Source organism: Emys orbicularis, chromosome 4 (assembly GCF_028017835.1).
Source record: "Emys orbicularis isolate rEmyOrb1 chromosome 4, rEmyOrb1.hap1, whole genome shotgun sequence".
NCBI lineage: Eukaryota > Metazoa > Chordata > Testudines > Emydidae > Emys > Emys orbicularis.
In genome coordinates, this window is record NC_088686.1 from 70,083,235 (window position 1) to 70,097,006 (window position 13,772).

Genomic DNA, 13,772 nt, shown 5'->3' on the forward strand with positions numbered 1-13,772 from the left:
TGTGCCATGTAGAAGTTTAAAAGGAAAATCCCTTCACAGACACTATGAAATGTAATTGTCAAGCTAGTGGGAAGAAGAGCTTCAGAATGAACACAAGACATAAAAAGAAGGTATGAACCTAAAAGAGGAAGAAAAAAACCCATGTGTGCACCACAGCTGCAGAGCAGTCTGAGTCATAGGAGGAAAATTATTCCTCAACTCTCTTGAAGCCAGACAAAGATGCCCAACTGTTGGGCTTCTATGTAAACTACATACTGCAATTTAAAAAAAGAAAAACCACACACTGAACAGCTAGGCAAGCATTTTAAAAGGAGCTCCGGGCACCAGAAGTGCACTGGCTGGTAATATTTGTTAATCCAGTGGTTCCTACCTGTTGTTTTGCAAACCTGTACTGGTACTTCAGGCTTTGGTGACTGGGACTGTCCCTTCCTTCCTTAATGATAAGACCCTGTGCTGGGCCCTGTTGTGCCCCAAATCCACGGTGATTAGCGCATGCATGACTGACTGAGGCCTGAGATGCTCCCAACACAGATCTTGCAGAGAGGAGGCTGTGCTTTAGAGCAGGCCAGTCACCGCTGCAGGTTGGAGAAGAGATCTGAACAGGAGACCGGGAGGCCCTGGATGAACCACCACAGGTCTCAATTTGTTAAACTGGTACAGCTCCTCCAGAAAGATGAAAAGTCAGTGACTAATCAGGGAGGACCCACTGTGAAGTTGCAAACAATTACCTGAAACTCTCTTCTAAATAGACCCGCAAGTGTGGCTACCTCTATACTAGGAGTTAGAAGTGCAAGTCCGAACTTTTGGAGACATACTCGCACTAGCACATTACAAATAGTACTGTAGCTGCAGCAGCATGGGCAGCACCAAGCGGTGGCACAGGATAGCTGCCCCGAGTACAAATCGACGCAAACCCTGTGGGTATGTAACTCAGACAACCAGCCCATGCTGCCGCTGCCCAGGCTATCCTGGCTACACGACTATTTTTAGCATGCAAACTCAGATGAGAGCTAGTATGAGTAGATCTACGTGAGCTGGGACTCTCACCCCTACACTACAAGCCAGGTATAGCCTTTAAGTTGGGTCAAATTCTCACTGCCCTACCTTCCAAACAGGAGAGGAAATGGAGACGGAAAACCCAGAACAGAATGAGAGGAAACAGGCCACACCAGAGAAGAGATGGACACAATCGCTTTTTTGTTTGTTCCTCTGTGCCCCACTATATTATTGCATAGCAAGGATTTTAGTAGAAGGTCACATCAAAGGACGACAAGTAGTAACACCATTACAGGAAACAGCAACATTTCCAACTGCCCTCATCAAGTGTGCGCCGCTTATTCCTGGAGTACGTCTCTCACCTTTTCGTAGCCACAAGAGGCTACTCTGCATGCAGCTCAAGAACTCTGAATTATTCAGTCCCAGAGATCTTTCAGAAGATCAGGGAGAGACATGAGAGTTCAGAAAGCAGGGACTATTGAAGCTCCTATTTCTGTTTTGCTTTCTCACAAGATTGCTTAAGAGCACACAGCCAGGTTGACTCAGACTGTCCTGATTCTCCACAGAATATTACACAAGATTGGATTTCCCTTTTAATGCAAAACCACAAAAGACAATAGATATGAGAATAGCATAGGCCAAACTTCCTGAATACTGCTAAGAGCAGCTAGCTAAAGGTGGGGCTTTCCTGTCACCACACACTAAAAAGCTGGTTCAATGGCAAGGCATGTTTTTCAGTGGAACGTACTGCTCATGTATGCAGGCCATTTAACTGTTTCAGAGCTGCCCAACATACCATACTTGGGCAAAACTTGTCCCATGTCCATCCCAATACATCTGGTACTCCCCCCGTTTCTATAGTGCTATGTTCTACAGCAACAGAATGTGGTAGCATTCCTGTAAGTTGTAATGTAGTATGGTAATACACATTTCTTCAGCAACACCAACTCTCCAATTCACTGGAAGCTGGCTGTCAAGCATCCAGGTTACTTTCCAGGTATACAGTACCTGAAATACTGGCAAAAAGGGGAAAGTTGTTTGTGTGCTTTCCAGGACCTGCAAAAACCCATTGCAAACTGTATGGGGCACCACAATAGCTCTCATACTCAGTGTTAGCAGAATGTGTGTTTGTGTCTATTATATATCAAGAATCTCTTCTCCCCCTCCTCAGCACTCCCCCGCTCACATTAGAGGAAACCAGGAAGCAGAAGAGCAAGAAAACTTTCACCAGGTAGAGCTGACACGTCTTAGCTCAATAGGAAGTGAACAAAGCCTGCAATCCCTGTTAAAGAGGCAAAAAGAACTGGGGGGGGGGGGGGGGGCGCGTGGGTAGAAATGTATAAATGTTCCTCTCCACGGAAATCTTTAGTAAAAGGCGAAAGATTTATATGATCTGAAGAGAAACCAGAGCCAGGCATCTGCACATGCCTTGCTCCCTTCTTAGGCAGGTATCCTAAAGCAGTCCCTTACCTTCTAGGGTATGTCTACACCGCAGCTGAAGCAAGCTTCCCAGCTGGGCAGACAGACTCATGCTAGTGGGGCTTGAGCTAAAGTGCTAAAAAAAAATAATAGTGTGGATGCTGCAGCTCTGGTGGAGACAGGCTGGACACCCAAGTTCAAGTGTAGGGGATCGAGCGGCTTGGCCTTGGCTGGCTTGCCAGAGCCGCAGTGTCTACACAGCTATTATTAGCATGCTAGTTAGAGTCTGGACTGGGAGGCTTGCTCCCAGCTGCAATGTAAACATGCCCTTAGAGACTAGGTTCCTTCCTCACAGTGCAATGATTAATTGTATAAAGGCTACTGAAATTAGAGGATCACTACTTGTATACAGCAGGCTAATTTATTTTGTTTTTAATAGGTCTTCCATTCCCATCTCTGGCTGGTCACACTGTACTCCAAACAGCAGCATGTTTAGGAGAGACTGAGTATGGAGTTATAAATTACTATGGTCACTATTGCAAGAGTGGAGTATTAAAGGCAGGCTAGAGGTAGGTTTTGTCCCACCTATGTTACACTGATGAGCTATGAATATCTGAACACCCAAACAAGTTCTACTGAAAAATATGAACCAGCATCATTTACCAAATTTTGACCAGGATTATAAGTCTAATGGCCCACTCTATTTTCTTGTGGAACCTGCGAGTGGATTGTGGGCTTTTTTGTTGGTTTTGTTTGTCATAAGGCACTGTAAAATTCACTATGACAAACAGGTTCCACTCCATATGGGAAGTTAATGTTTGCTGAAATGCTACATGACTTAGAGTTATCAATCATCATGAAAACCAGTTTTTAAACACAGAATCCATTCTTCAAAGGCACTTACCCAATTCCATTATTACTTTCTTCAATTTGTGAATTTGATATGCAACTCAGGGCTTTATTTTTAAAGACAAAAATCCTCCTCTTTTACCAAAACAGCTAACTTATTGCATCTTTAGACTAGGTGATTTACTGGAAGACAACAGATTAAATCCATTTGCTAAAATCTCCTCAATCCTCCAACGTTCCCAATAGGCATTTCTTCCAAGTTCAGGCAATTAAAAGTGAATCATAATGGACAGGCGGTTTTCTAGTTCGTATATGTACTGAAAAAGCCACTGGCCTGGAATTAATCAGTCAAACACATTTGCATGGCTAGCCCCTCAGTCTCAAGTCCTAAAATACACCCAGCATAATGGATATTTGAGGTGGGGAGGAAGAGAAAGCAGCAGCAGACTGACTTGTGTAACTGCAGAGCGGTGACACTAAAGTGCTATTTGGTCAGGTGCTCAAGAGAAACGGAACAATTGCAAAGCAAAAACTATCTTTTGTTGGAGAGAGGAATGGCTGCACATAGGCTTCTTTTACACAAAAAGAAAGTTCAGCCTCTTATCGCTACCATTTGAAGGCAACCTTACACAGAGCCTCCAGAAAGCCACACCACATGAGTCTTTATTCAAAGTATTACTGGCTTAAGTTACCCTCATCCGTCTAAGAGTCAACTAAAAACACACAAAGATGCAAATATGGAAGAACCGCTACCATCTGTAGCTCTAAAGCAGTTTAGGCAGCAATTGGAAAGCTCTTATTCAAAACACGCCACCCAACACGCCACCCACGCCACCTAGTCTTCAAATGACAGTTCCTTTCAAGGTGGACAGGATTTTGGAAAGTTTTGTTTACCATACAGCCAAACCACCTTGATTCACTTCCCCCGCCTACCTGATAAGAGTGCTTATTCTTGGCAGACAGATATTACTGTTTAACTTTCATACCTGAGCCGAAGTGGCCTCCAGATAGCAACATATCTTCCTTGTGACCCTCCCACTTTAAGGCCCATTGTTCAAGAGAAAAAGTAGTCATTTATTCTATATTTTACTTTCAGCAATGCAAGAGGTTTGGGTTCCCCCCAGCTAGGGCAATATTGCACAACAAACAGCCCCACTAGGTAAACTAAAGGGGATGAAGAAAAGCATATTTAGCTGTGCTAGGGATAGTTCTCACACACACACTTAACAGGATCTCCACCTCTGATTAACAACCATTTCTTTCATAGCAATACCATGGCCTTTGATAATACACTTCTGCAGCCTCTGCCCTGATACCTCCCCCAATCACTTACCCCTCCATTGAGACAAATTCAAGAGAAATGGCACTGAAGGACAGTTGGTATTTTCTATTGCTTTTGAATCATACACCTAATTTTGAAGGGCAAGCTGGAAGTATGGAGAGTATTTAAAAAAACCTAATGCATTCTATTCACAATTCTCTACATGCCAGTCAGCTAACATGCTAGCTCTGCACATTTGCAAACTACAGTGCATACACTTGGATATGAAATTAAGACTACTTTGGTGGCCTCAGCCTACTCTCTAGGGTATAGCTGCTCATTTCATAAAACTACCTCACAAGCAACTATGTATGTCAAGGAAGCCCGTTAGAATATGGTTATTGTTTGACCCAATAAAAGCATGGTTCCATCTTGCCATGCAGCATAATTAGGGCTGTCCAAGGATTTAGCCTAGTCCCAGTCCTGTATACACTACAAAACAGGACAATGCTTAACTTTGTCAAGGGACAACAGTGTTCTTACTGGGACTCTTGCAATTGTATTTCAGCATAGACAGGCTCCAAGAAATTGATGTTTAAACGGTGTTGAGAACCAGCTAACCCTGTTAAACCATGGTCTTGTCATGCCTGTGTTGATGAGAACAATTAGACATGCTGTAGCCATGGTCTTTTTAACATATTCAGTAAAGAACTGTTTAAACACTGTCAATATTATAGCTGCAGATGGCCCAACAGTTTAGCAGCAACTCAACAAAGAGCACTCCCACACATCCTGCTGCAGTGAAACAGGGCATTATAGGTCAGAAGAAATATACACTAGCAGAGCTGGAAGAAGCTTGGCTACTGTTGCTTAATGAATAGCAAAATTCAGTCAATCTTAAAAATAAATTAATAATGCAATATGTATTATTCCAAAGGAATCTGATTTCTGGTTTAAAAGGCCTTTGGGATGCAGGCCCTTTAAAATTAAAGGTACCTTTTTAATTTCAGCAACAAGAGCGTGTTTAGTTGTACCTCTTTGCTGAAGTGCAGACATTCCAATCTGCAATGAGGAAAGAAAAGAGGCTGGAGGTCCCCAATGCCAGCACAATCAGCTGCAAGCTGCACAAATTCTCCAAATCTGGAAGCTTTCTATGCACTTTACCATTCATATAATCAACTTGCCAGATGTATGGAGCTCTATAAATGCACTATGGGATACCATCACAAAAAACCCAAACGTGGGAATACCATAATAAAAACCCAATTATGGGGGGACAGGGGGAGTGGGAAAAAGAGTGAGGGGGAAGAAGAAAGAATCAGTGACTTCTCAGCTTTGTGGGACCAGTCAATCTGGAGCACAATAAATACAGTAAATAAACCCCCAACACATCGCTCCTAACCATAGCAGGTTACAGTCAATTTACATGGGAGCGCAAACAGCCCAAATACTACAGCTGACAAAATGCAGGGTAGTCTCAGCTCAGAAAACATTAATTCAGGACTCCACCTAAAATTAACAGATTGGATTAAAGAATGAATAGAGTTGAACAAAAGGTTTGAGGCTACCGAAACAAGAGATATTTTCTGAGGGGAACGAGAATGTATCTAGAGAATATGCAACAAACTACTGGACACAGCAAAGGACTAAGATGGCTAAGAATCAGGGCATGCTAACAATATTCCAGTGCTGGAGCTTGCAGCTGGAATGGAGGGTGGAATTTAGGGCATTATCACAATAACATGATAGGGTTTTTTTCCTTTTTGGGGGTAGTGGGATGGGGGAGAGTCTAACCTACAAAGAGAGCCAGTGTTAACAGAATGGGGTTAAAGAAAGGCTAAAGGAAGACCCACAGCGCCTTCATAATGACAGTGGGGGGGTGGGAGAATATGGCTTCTGTTTCTCTTCCCTCTTGGAAAGAGTGAGCTGAGGTTCTTGGGGATGAGCTAATCTGTTCTTGCATGTGTTCCCACCTGCCCTTGCAATCTTATGTCAAACTTCACAATTAGTCTGGAAGCAGAAAGATTTGACTTACAGCAGCAAACAAATTCTTAAAACACAGAGCCTGCCTTTATGCAGACATACAAAGTAGCGGGAAAGACAGAATTCACTAGTCACTAAACACTGGTGCTAGCAGATTACCATAGTAGGGGGAATACTGTAGTAAATACCCAAGGACAGCTACTATCCAAAAAGACTTTCAGATGTTCCCTGGAGGTGTCAGTAGGTCGGAGCTGCTCTGTTCCACACCAGTATGTCGGGCCACTGCTGTGCCCTTTAATTTGATTTAACTATATACTGGAATGGGGGGCAAAACTTGACCCAGGAAGCTTCTGTTGAACCAGAAAATTTTCATGACAGTGACAAGGTTACTGCCCTAGTGAATAGGAGGAAGCTGTAGATGTGATAGAACTTATTGTTTGTAAGGTTTTTGACAGTCCCATATGACAGTCTCATAAGAAAACTAGGGAAATGTGGTCTAGATGAAATTACTATAAGGTGGGTGCACAACTAGTTGAAAGAATACTCAAAGAATAGTTATTAATGGTTTGTTGTCAAACTGGGCAAGTGTATCTGGTGGGATCCTGGAGGGGTCAGTCCTGGGTCTGGTATGAGTCAATATTTTCATTAATGACTTGGATAATGGAGTAGAGAGTATGATTATAAAATTTACAGATGACACCAAGCCAGGAGGAGTTGCAAGCACTTCGGAAGACAGGATTAGAATTCAAAGTGACCGTGACAAATTGGAGAACTGGCCTGAATTCAACAAGATGAAATTCAATACAGACAAATGTAAAGTACACCACCACTTTGGAAGGAAAAAAGCAAATGCACAACTACAAAATAGGGAATAATTGACTAGGTGATAATACTGCTGAAAGGGATCTAGGGGCTACAGTGGATCACAAACTGAACAGGAGTCAACAATGTGATGCTGTTGCAAAAAAGGCTAACGTTCTGGTGTGTATTAACAGGAGTGTTGGATGTAAGACAAGAGGTAACTGTCCCGCTCTACTCAGCACTGGTGAGGCCTCAGCTGGAATACTGCATCCAGTTCTAAGCGCCACACTTTAGGAAAGATATGGACAAATTGGAGAAAGGCCAGAGGAGAGCAACAAAAATGATAAAAGGTTTGAGGAGAGCTTAAAAAACTGGCCATGTTACTCTTGAGAAAAGACGACTGAGGGGGATCAGATAACAGTCTTTAAATATGTTAAGGGCTGTTATAAAGAGGTCTGTGATCAATTTGTTCTCGGTCTACTGAAGGTAAGGGCAAGTAATAATGGGTTTAATCTGCAGCAAGGGAGATTTAGGTTAGATATTAGGAAAGCTTTTTAACTATAAGGGTAGCTAAACTCTGGAACAGGCTTTCAAGGGAGGTTGTGGAACCCCATCATTGGAGATTTTTAAGAATAGATTGGACAAACACATGGAAGGGATGCTCAAGGTTTACTTGGTTCTGCTTCCATGCAGAGGGCTGGATTTGATGACCTCTCAAAGTCCCTTCCAGTCCTACATTTTTATGATTCTATAAAGGAATAGCCTGATGACTGTGGCAATACAAAAAAAACCCACCTTCTAAATAATCCCGCTTTCAGACTCACGCCAGCAACCCAGAATTGGGGAAAAAGGCAGCACAGGAATCAAGAAAGCCTTCTCAAAGATTAAGAGCCTGTAATCTTCTACTCAGAAATATTCAAGTATAAATGGTAAAATATAGCCATTAGGGAATGACAATTCTACCCCAAACCTGCTGGACAAGCCACCGCAAAGTCTCAGAAGAGGCAGATGATTAACACTAGATCTATGTAAAGGAATATTTTGGAAAGAGCCCCTTTTCTAAAGTTTGATAAGCTTAATGCTAACTATTTAGTCTGATGCAGATATCTATGTAAGAATGGTATCACCTAGTACAACAAAAGAGCTGTTAATATAGTTAAGATGTGGTTTCAAAAGTGCATAGCAACTACATGTTGATAAATTACCATAGTCCCTATTTCTAGGTAATAATCTAGCCACAGAGGTCACTGCAGACTTCTAGGGAAGTCATTTCTGAAGTTGTTTCATGTCTGTCTTTAAACTGGTAACATCACAGCTTGGAAAAATCCTAATTCTGTGTGCAGCAGTGCCCAGATTTTCCATCCTCCCCCACAAGCAGCGAATAGGCTTTTATGCAAATCTGCAATTTCACACGTGTTGAGTTTTAGAGGGTTCACCAGAAGTATAATATTGGCAATAAAAAAGGTAGGTGTACACCATCACTGGTTGGTTAGCCCTATTAGCTTACATGTGGCCACTGAAGTATATTAACTTGGAGGAACCAAGGCCCCACTCCTTTCAGCAGGATTTCTTTGTCTGCATTACACTGAACAAGCTGGCTATTACATAGAGAAATAAAGGTCAGATGCCATTTTAGCTACAGAATCTTTTTCAGGCTGTGTAAGAAAAACCCTACAAGTCTCCCCCGCTGCCATTCCCCTCCTCCCCATCCCAATGAAAGCGTCTCAGGAGAAATGACATTTCTTATCACATTTTCCATCCATGGTACACGTATCATAATATTCTTGTCAATACTTCTATGACTAATTTTTCTGATTCGCTATGCAAGTCTGTACAACGGGAGAGATGCATGTGGGAAGCCTTGGATTTGTGCCAGAGGATGAACTCTTGCTGAAGACTAGTGTGCGCTTAGTTAAATAAAACCCAAGCAAACGATCCTGATTTCAGAAGTATAATCTGATTTGTAACCATTTCCTCTAATCCCACCTCAGCAGGTTCTTCCAGTTCAAGACAAGGTTAGTTTTCAAAAACGTCAAATAGTTCCTAACATGCAATACAATGTGTAAGTACTAAAAAAAAAAAAAAAAAAAAAAAAAAAAAGGATAGATATATTGAGATTTCACTTTAAATATATGGATTCAGAGAACTGAAAAAATAATGTGAAAGGCAACTCTGGACATGTATGCCCTTTCTGCCCCAAAGCACGTAAAGTATTTGGCACAAAGGCAAAAGTTATAGCATGAGACTGCTTAGGAAAAGGTTAAAGAAAGCAGAGTTTGAGGTTAATGTTCAGTAAATATTTGACTCAGCTTTTCATTGGTGAAATGAGAATCACTGATAAAATAAATAAATATATGGAGATATACCTATCTCATAGAACTAGAAGGGACCCTGAAAGGTCATCAAGTCCAGCCCCCTGCCTTCACTAGCAGGACCAAGTACTGATTTTACCCCAGATCCCTAAGTGGCCCCCTCAAGTATTGAACTCACAACCCTGGGTTTAACAGGCCAATGCTCAAACCACTGAACTATCCCTCCCCCCATTTTAATTCAATTCTTTTTATACAGATTGATTGAGAGAGAGAGACCAACCCTGCCCCCAACTGCTTTCCTCTAAATCCCTTCACTTGCTTTTCTTCTCCTTCAATTTTCAGCACTTTGTCCTCACCTTCAATATTTTGCAGACGTTCCACCTCTGCCTACATTTTTACTTTCACTTCCTCTTACATTTCCCCACCCCATTCACCTCCTTATCTTAAATACCCATCTCTGCACATACTGCTTCACTCTTTGCATGTGAGGAAGAGCCCTTCATCTCCCCCAAATCCTTCTGCAAAATCCATTTTTCATGACACTTCCTAAGCTGAGCTCATCCACAAGGTTTCCAAGGGTACGTCTACACTTACCTCCGGGTCTGACGGCAGGCAATCGATGTTCTGGGATCAATTTATCGCGTCTTGTCTAGACGCGATAAATCAATCCCGGAAGTGCTCGCCGTCGACGCCGGTACTCCACTCGGCGAGAGGAGTACGCGGCATCGACGGGGGAGCCTGCCTGCAGTGTCTGGACCCGCGGTAAGTTCGGACTAAGGTACTTCGAATTCAGCTACGTTATTAACGTAGCTGAATTTGCGTACCTTAGTCCGAAGTGGGGGGGGTAGTGTGGACCAGGCCCAAGCCTTCCCAGGACTGAATAACTGCTCCATGGATCATACAGGACTTGGTAAGGTTTGCAGGGTATGGGGCTTTCTGTAATTTGCAAGATCCTGTGCACAATTACAGCACCAGAAAATTATATCTACTAGTTTAGAACACACACAATCCACTTCTTATTTTATGCTAACAATTTAAGGAGACTTAATTTGGACTTACACCGCTACCTCAATATAACGCGACCCGATATAACACGAATTCGGATATAACGCGGTAAAGCAGTGCTGCGGGGCTGCGCACTCCGGTGGATCAAAGCAAGTTCAATGTAACGCGGTTTCACCTATAACGTGGTACGATTTTTTGGCTCCCGAGGACGGCGTTATATCGAGGTAGGGGTGTATTTGGTTCCTCTGCATGGAGCCTGCAATCTCTGTTATATGGTATCTTCTGGAGCTTTCCAAAGCAAACACACCTGGTCACATGGGAAGTCCCTGCCCCAGCAGGGGAAAGAAACAGTAGGCAACATTAGTACCCAGCAGGGGCAGGATGGCTATGTGCCTGCACCTCCAACATTAAAAGTACCTTCAAAGATTATTGATTGACTTAAAAAAAAAAAGTCACTCATCTGAGGGGGTTTTGATTGACCACTGTTTTGCCGCCCCCCCATCCCACCATATATACACAGAATTCCAGAGATAGGATCATCAACACAAACCACCTCTTGCACAGGTGGGATCTTGGCTGGAGCTGCCTTTACACTCTACTGGACATGATTTTCAAGCTTTACATGCTCTTTCAGTGAGCAGGGTAGGAGAAAGGCACATTTGAACACACCAACAGCTAACCAGGTTGGCTGGGGCATCTTGACAGAGGAAGTGAAGGATGTAGGGATGAGAAGCAAGTCTGGTCTTATTTAAAAGATTTACCGTGTATCTGAATGACTTCAAAAGTTCTGCTTGTGTGTTCTATCCAATTAGATTTAAGCTCTCTAGGGAAGGGGCTTTCTGTTCATGTCTTTTGAAAGCACCAAGCTCGCTATGGGAACTTCCGCAATATAAGTACTGTAACAGGAAATGATGCAAGTTCTTGGTCTATAAAAAGTTGTCCGGGCACTCCCTGCACCCAAAACATTCCCAGTACAGCTTTTCCCTTGTTGTGAAGGGCAACACAAGGATTAGACTGTCACTTCCTCCTGTGTTTGTAGCATACCCCTGTGGGCCCCTGACAGCTATGAGAATATGCCCTTAAACACTGTTATTTGAATGTTTCAGTTGTGTGGCTTTCCCCTCTTCTACAGAGGACAGCATTTAATTTTAGCTCTGTCTGAAACAAAGTCAAGTCTTGGATATTAATTCAGACATCCAAGCCCACCTCTCTTCCAGAGTCCGGTGTGTTTTCAGTCTCTCACAATCGCCATTTAAAATGGCATAGATTAGTAGATTAGGCAGGCAAGGAAAGTGCCTAGTGTAAGGGTTAGGGACCAGCTACAAACTACAGTAGTTTGATCAAGAATTAGGTACAAGAAACTGCATACAAGATTATTCTTCTTTGTACTATGATTGCACCTAGAAGCCTCAAAGGGCTAGGCACTGTACAAACACCTAGAAAGAAAGAGAGTCTCTGTCCCAACGAATTCACAAACTAAACAGACAAGACAGACAGCAGATAAAATGAATAAGTATTGAGTTGATTAGCCCTGGAAGTTAGTTTTACATGCAGAACTAGCGTAGGGATGGGGGGGGGGGGTGTTCACTAAGGATGGTAAGGCAAGAACATACTACAACTTTCTTCTGTAACATGATTTGAGAAAAACTACTACTCTCTCGGAGCCCTGTGTGATCAGCTGTGACCTCCCACAACATCTCTTCACTGCAGGGAAGATGGAAACAGACCCTCTTTCAGCACTCCATCATCATCTCTCCTGTGTGTACACCACTCATTCAGTGGTGTACACCTTCCCGAATGCTGCAACAACACTTGAAGCCTGGCCTACCTAGATGGCCTCAGCTAGAACCTCAGACACATTCACCCCATTCCAGAGTGTCACATTAAACAAATTCAGACCCAGTAGCTACCTTTTCTAGACCCAATATTAACACAATAAAAGAAGGATAAGGCGTTTGGGGGCAGGTAAGAACACAGTGGAGCGTTTCAGGACTGAACTCTGAATACCAGTTTTGGATGGGATTCCTATTCATAGAATCATAGAATATCAGGGTTGGAAGGGACCTCAGGAGGTCATCTAGTCCAAACCCCTGCTCAAAGCAGGACCAATCCCCAACTAAATCATCCCAGCCAGGGCTTTGTCAAGCCTGACCTTAAAAACTTCCAAGGAAGGAGATTCCACCACCTCCCTAGGTAACCCATTCCAGTGCTATTATCTAAAATGGTATAAATGTTATTATCTCAGTACTGCCAGTGTTTCTTTCACCTCCTCTACACACTCCTCCCACTGAACATGGCTAGACTTTTTCCTTAGAGAAGATTACGCTATGGAAGAGGACATACTACCCAAATCACATTAATACTTTTGGATTAAACTTTGGTTGGCTCTAACCAGGACTGGCACTCAAATCATTTAGATTTAAAAAACACAAAGCGCACACACACTCACTCTGCAGGCTGTGCTTCTCCATTATGGCTGCAGGCCACCAGTCTCACATTGTTCTATGATCCCACTAGCTGGTATTTTGAAAATAACTTTTCTTCCAAACAATCTAAATGTAGCAAAAAGAATGAAATTTGCAGCTTCCAAATACACCAACAGTGAATGCTGGATTAAAAATAAGAAGCTTCTGCCATGAACTGTCAATCAAATAAAATGAAATAAAAGTTTTCCACCAGTCTAGTTACCGATCTGGTTTGGAAGCACCTCCTCACAATGGTATGTATCAGGTAAGTTATGAGTAAACATTCCTTTTCTTCTTTTTTAAACACGTTATGCTTGTCCTGTTCCTGCTGGGTCTCAGTGCAACTCCTGCATTGCTCTAGTACATATTTGTATAATGAGCAATATCTGTGGTTTTTGACATAATTAAAGTCAATAATCAAACCAGTCTTTATTGCACATGAATAGTTTACCTTAAAAAGCGCCTGTTAAAGCAGAGTGGTTCCACTGAAGTTAATAGATATGAAGTGGTACAATAGCAACACTTCCCCCCCCCCCGCCCTCCATGTACAAACATTACCACTGAAATGCAACCACTTGAGAGAGGGGGAGGCAGCAATCAACTAGCACAGCTGTAGCAGAGAGAGGAAGATTTGGCCAAGGGTACCATCCAAAGCCCTACATTTGCAGGAAGTGCCATGGG

The 13,772-nt window shown here is 42.7% G+C and overlaps 1 protein-coding gene and 1 pseudogene across 1 annotated transcript in view; both read right to left on the reverse strand.

Moving 5' to 3' along the window:
- The window catches only part of SUSD6 (sushi domain containing 6), a 118,497-nt gene that overhangs the window by 81,721 nt on the left and 23,004 nt on the right, over positions 1 to 13,772 (reverse strand). The window lies entirely within an intron of this gene.
- Positions 2,336 to 2,403, reverse strand: LOC135878799 (U5 spliceosomal RNA; annotated as a pseudogene).